Source organism: Neltuma alba, unplaced genomic scaffold (assembly GCF_004799145.2).
Source record: "Neltuma alba isolate B1F8T4 unplaced genomic scaffold, ASM479914v2 tig00011915_pilon, whole genome shotgun sequence".
NCBI lineage: Eukaryota > Viridiplantae > Streptophyta > Magnoliopsida > Fabales > Fabaceae > Neltuma > Neltuma alba.
The window spans coordinates 22,881-29,210 of record NW_021636508.1 but is presented as its reverse complement, the minus strand read 5'-3'; the positions used below and the strand labels follow the sequence as shown (position 1 = coordinate 29,210).

General features: G+C 34.2%; 1 pseudogene; it reads left to right on the top strand.

Moving 5' to 3' along the window:
* Positions 1-1,766: 1,766 nt before the first annotated feature.
* Positions 1,767-5,816, top strand: LOC114719370 (probable starch synthase 4, chloroplastic/amyloplastic; annotated as a pseudogene).
* The last annotated feature ends 514 nt before the right edge of the window (positions 5,817-6,330 follow it).

Sequence of the window (6,330 nt, the reverse complement as noted above, 5' to 3'; positions counted from 1 at the left end):
TGTTGGATTGTGCATAATGTTTTTGTTGTCATTCTTTCGTTCATTGATTGAAGCGTGATTCATTTTCACTATTCATGAGAAAACGAGATTCACTGGTGTTGTGTATGCTTTGCCTCTTTTTGTTATTTCTTAATCATATTAGGAATGAGTTGGTAAGTGAACTATTAGGGTTTTATAAATCTAATGTGATAATTTTGAGACTCTAATGCAGCTAGAAGTAAAACAACTTCATTTCATTGCGTTAATAAATTTATTTTAGGCAATGCTACGTATTGTTCATGAAATGTAACATCTCGTTTTCCTTCTCACTTAGTGTAACTGTAATCTAGTGGTCAATAACCGAATTAAAAGAACTAGTTATCTGTCTTTGGTTAAATTTTGTTTTGTTTCTACTTCTATAATGCCTACAATATTTTGCTAGCTAGTAATTTTGTATATTTGGTAGTTAGCATGCACGAACTCATACAACTTTTCACAGTTCCAAGCACAAAAAGCAACAGATCAAGAAAGCTTCTCATCAACCCCCTCCCACTGAGGGAGATCTCCATCCAAGTGAAAATGAGGCCTCTGAGCTTAGAAAGGTTTCTTTGGATGGCATACCAAATTTGAACAAGGATATCCTAGACGCTAACACTGATACGGCTAGTGACAGCAGAGATCATATCGAGTATATTGATGTGGAGAATTTGAATAATCCTTCCGTACTAGCTGAACCAGGAACTTTGGTATCTACTTCAACTAGACATGTAGCTTGAAATTGTGGATTTATTCCTTCTGATTTCTGCTGTAGAAGTCTGTCTGTTTTGTTCAATTCTTTTCTGTTTGGATGTTGGTCTGTTCACATTCACACATCTATGGACCACCTATTTAGATATTTCATGGTTAATCATTCTATATCATGGATCTCTCTTTGAAATGTCGTGAGAAAGAGGAAGCTAAAAGAGTGTAACAATGGTTTTTTGTTGCTATATATGCAGATGTAATTTATTTTGAATTGAGAAGTATGACATGAAATACATTCCTGCATACTGGTTTATCTGTAATTGATATTTGGTGACATGTACTGAATATTATTTACTTTGTTCGTATTTAAGGTTCACAAATTATTAGGTGTGATTTACTTAGGAATTTTCAATATTGGTATTTAAATCTTGGGACATGTTATTATTTGATGTTGTTTTCACATTCCAGTAGTCTTATTTTAGTTACTTTACAATTTATTGTTTTAAGAATCTTATAAAATAGAGCTAGATATCATTTTCTTTTGGACATATTGATATTGAATCAAGTTTTATTTGCAGTCTTTCTGTATCACTAATTTTTGGTTTCTGTTCTGTATCACTACCAATGTCAAAATTTCAAACATGGGTCCCTTGCTGTTCTTCAACACTGGGTGAAATATTGGTGCATGGTCTTTTTAGAAGAGTCTGGACAAATAGTTACTGTCCCATGTATAACCTTACTTGGCTATGAAAATGATAGATGTTAAAAATTATGCTGTTATTACCCTAAACTAAGGTCAACCTTGCATTGCAAAGGGAAATTTAAAATTCTTTAAAACCACGCAAAAGTTTGAAGGAGAAAATCAGTTCTTCCAAAAATAAAAAAAAAAACAAAAAAAAAAACAGAGAGAGAGATCAACAGTCATGTCAATGAATAGTAAAGTAGCAGTGCTCACACCTTTTACTTTTATATAATACATGGATGATTTTGATTACTTCACTTTTAAACAGGGCATAAGTGATGGGGCAGAGCAGGCTGAGCAGTTGCCAGGTAGCCAAGTCAAGGATTTGTTAGGCTTGATAAATAGTGCAGAGAGAAGTAAGATACCCTTTTGAAGCCCTTACGATTTTCCCTCATCTCCATATTTACAGTATAATGGCTAGTTACCTTTTGTTGAGAAGTATAAGTTCTTGTGGCAGACACCAATATTTTAAACCAAGCCAGAGTTCATGCAATTGGAGACCTTGAAAAAGTTCTATCTGAGAAGGAAGCATTGCAAGGGGAGATGAACTTGTTGGAGATGAGGGTGGCAGAGACTGATGCACGGATTAAAGTTGCCACCCAGGAGAAGATACGTGTGGAATACCTGGAGAACCAGTTAGAGAAGCCATGTAACGAGATGACTCACAGGGGAATTACTGAAGGAAGAGGCACTGAATTGCATGATTCACAGTACTCTCTGATTCCGGCTGATACAATTCATTCTCTTACTGAAGAGCTTAGCTCATTGAGAGCAGAAAATGCCTCACTAGAGAATGTCATTGAATCACTGAAAGAAGAGCTTAATGATGTCAAGAATACAGGTGAACATTTAGTAATGTTGGAAAAGGAACGCACAACTTTGGAATCTGCTGTAGAAGAGTTGGAAGCAAGATTGTCAGTTTCTCAAGAAGATGTATCAAAACTATCCACCCTCAGAGTTTAATGCAAGAATTTATCAGAAAAAGTTGAAAATTTGCAATCGTTACTTGACAAGGCAACAAGACAAGCTGATCAAGCTACAATAGTTTTGCAAGAAAATCAGGACTTGCAAAGAAAGGTTGATAAACTGGAACAGTCCCTTGAAGAAGCAAGTTTTTATAAGCTGTGATCAGATAAATTACAAAAATATAATGAACTAATGCAACAAAAGATAAAGCTATTGGAAGACCATATTCAAAAGTCAGATGAAGAGCTGCAGTCTTATGTTCAGTTTTATCATGAGTCAGTGATGGAATTTCAAGACGGAGCTAATACTCTAAAAGGAGAAAGCAAGAGAAGAGCACTACAAGAACCAGTGGAAGATATGCCATTGGAATTTTGGAGTTTTGATGGTTGGTCACTTGAAAAGAAAATTTCAACAGATGATGCTATGTTATTAAGAGAAAAGATGTGGAAGAGAGATAAGGGTATTCGGGATACGTACATGGCTTGTAAAGAGCAGAGTGAGCAGGAGGTTATTTCTGCATTTCTTAGGCTTACATCTTCTGCAATATGGTATCAATTCATAAATAGTAAATTGTTGCAAATGCATCTTCCCTTGTCTTATGCATACCTTATTTTTCTTTTTAGTTCAGGATTACATGTGATTCAGATTGCAGTAGAGATGGCAGTAGCTAAGGTGAACTCATCAACTTTCTTTTTGTTTTTCTCAATAGAATTTTCTGTTAGTAAAAAATATGTTGAGCTATAAAATGAAAGACTATGGATAGTTTACGTATAGACGTATAGTCTCTAGCATACTTACTTACAGGGCTTTCTTCAATGCTAAATATCTCTAAAAGGCTTTATAACAATCTCTAGTAATGTATATGGATCTTGTTAATATTTACTGGTATCATGTGGCACCTGCTTACTAAGATGGATGCTATTTAATGATGTTCAGGCAAACAAATTCGATGTCTTTTGTCTTCCTCTTATTTTGGATTTAAGGCTCTTTTTTGTTTCATCACTTTCATGTTTGAAACAAACTTGTCAGATTATGTTCAAAAAAGACCAGTATATTACTGTTGGTCCTACTGGTATAAATTTCATGCTTAGCTTTTACGCTGCTGTGTCTTCTTTGTTGTTTTTCTCGTGTCCAAAAATCACTTGGCAGACAATTGTGTAAAGCTATCTTTTGTCTTATTGTGCTCGTGTAGCAGTTTCAGGTCCATCAGTTTGCTGTTTGCTTATTATTTTCATACCTATTCAGATTAGACAATGTTCATAATCACTTCTCCTTAGTAGTTATTTTTGTCTTCCTACACTAGTTCTCTGAAATTACTTGGATCGTAACCAGCTTAGATATCATCATTTTTGGTCCATAATCTGTTCGCCGAAATCAATTAGTCAAGGTCATCTGGTGCGTTGTAGTGGGGAAAATATTAAAGTGATTATCTTTCTAGGTTTCTTGGTTAGCTAAGTTTAATGCACAAAAAGTACTTTTAATAGGACAATTAGTATTCCTACAGCTTAGACAGTAGCGGCTGTAGACATAAGGTGTTGAAAAACTATCAATATGTATATAAAATCTAAATCAATATTATGATATACTACCTCCGATCCTTAATATAAGATCTTGTTTGACTTTTATTTTGGTCCTAAATATAAGACCCTAATCCACTTTGTCTCTCATATTTATGTACTTTTTTTAAAGGTAGTCCTTCTAACTATAATAGTTTTAGCTAATACACTTGATTAGTAAGGATATTTTAGGCAAGACAACACTTATTTGTTAGAAATAACTAACTTAACTTCCTTCCTTAATCTCCTCAAATTAGTCAACTGATTTTTATAATTAGGACCTGTGGTAGTATTTACTATTTGCATTGGATTGCATGTTTTTGTCTTGTTATTTTGCATTTAATCCACAGAAGTAATCTCATTTTTGAATATATCTGAACCATAATAGTTTTCAGCTATAGTCCATATCATCAGCCATTGATTTAGTTCCATTCATAGTGCTTAAAGTCAAGAGGATCCACTAGGATTGGTCTAATTCTGTGGTATTTGGGACTACTGATATTCCAATCTAAACAGGTAGGGTTGAATAAATTTTAGAGTGCAGAGGCTGCGATTCAATTCTATTTTCTTTTTGTTGTTATGCTCGCTTATGTGAGTGCCCTCTGCATTTTTTGTTAGCTGTGGGTTTATCATACCTGTATCTGCTTGTCAGCTTGGAGAAAGTGTTCTTCTAGATACTAGCTTTGCATTGATGGAAAATGCGAATGTGATGTGAAACATCATTCATGATGATGGCAACCTAGGATTGTAGTTTTGAAAGTATATATTCCGCGAGAATTATCATGGTTTCGCTTTGCTTGCATGATGTTTGTAAGACTTAGATACCTACTTACATGTAAATGAAAAATGATATCTCCATTATGACCCAGCAAACATGAGAGTCTTGAATTTTTCATTTGTCACATACCCAAACTTCTCATTAGTAGAGATTGCCAGATACTTCTTCTGGTTCTAAGTACATAAGTTATCTAATTCACATAGATTAAAGAAATCAAATAAGTTAGTTATCCATAAAAAAAAATTGTGTTGGTTTTCTAGAAATACAGATCGTAGTTCTCGAACAAGCAATCGAAAAGATTTTGGAGCATCCTCGGATTTAGGTATTTTTCCTCTAGTGATCATAGTCCCCAGTACTTCTTGGTGAGCTCTAATATGATCCGATTTTCGTCCTTAAGTGATAAATGGGAAATTCATGGAAGGTTACAATCACCACCACGTAATAGGCGACTTGTCAGATATATTGGGTCATATGGGATTTCCCCGTTCTCTTCCCCGATCGAGATATCCTCTCTTTTTCACCCCAAAATTCTTTCAATCATTTACATTGGAGTATCATTAACATAGCTTATAAATCATACAAGAGTCTAATTATAGGGTGGTTTGGGAATATGGGAGACAAAGAAGATTTGAGCTTTACATTTAGAACCAAAACAATTCTCTCAACAACAGCTAGCTCCTATATTTAGGACCAAAGGTATTGATAATCAAATTGCAAGGGTATTTCATCAATACTATCTGGAAAGGATGGTTGATCAATTCCGTTCTAGTGATGTGTATGGAGCATTTTGCTCATTAAGAGTAGAAAATTATCTAAACAAGGAAGATTGACTTAAAATGATATAAAACCTTTTAAGATAAATTAATATATTTTCTGGAATAAAGTTGAAGTGTTTAAAGTATTTTTCAAAATAACATACTATAATTATTTAAACATTGTGAAAATTCTAAGAGCAAAATACTTAAATTGGTTCAAATTTAAATTTTAGGAGAATGAGGAAAAAGATATAGATGATGATGATGATGATGATGATAATAAGGAAGTGAAGTAAAAAACGAGAGTTATTAGAAAATATATGGATAAATAAATATAAGCAAAGATAAAAACGAGAGTAATTATTAATTCCTCAAATTCAAAGCAAATGAATTTTAGCTGAGATACGGTGGATCTTAATTAGTGGTTGTAAACAATATACTGATGAAGATGCTTTATTAATGAATAATTGAATACCCAAATAACATCATATTGAAGGAGTCGCCTGCCTAATCAAATCAATTGACTATTTAGGGTCTGTTTGGGTAGCACCCCAAACCATGGTTTGGGGAAAATGCTACCCAAACAGCATCTAAAAAATTACAAACCTTGGTTTCATCTGAAACCATGGAAACCATGGTTTCACCAGAAGCTGATAATTGTCGCTTGTGGAAAAAAATCGGGCACGCCTAATGGTCATTCCAAAAACACCCCAGACATCCTTCTCTTCTCTTCGCTGGCCGACACTCCTCCTCTTGAATTCATCGTGTTATTAGCTTGCTACTCAGCTCGAACATTGCTCTCAGCTCAAG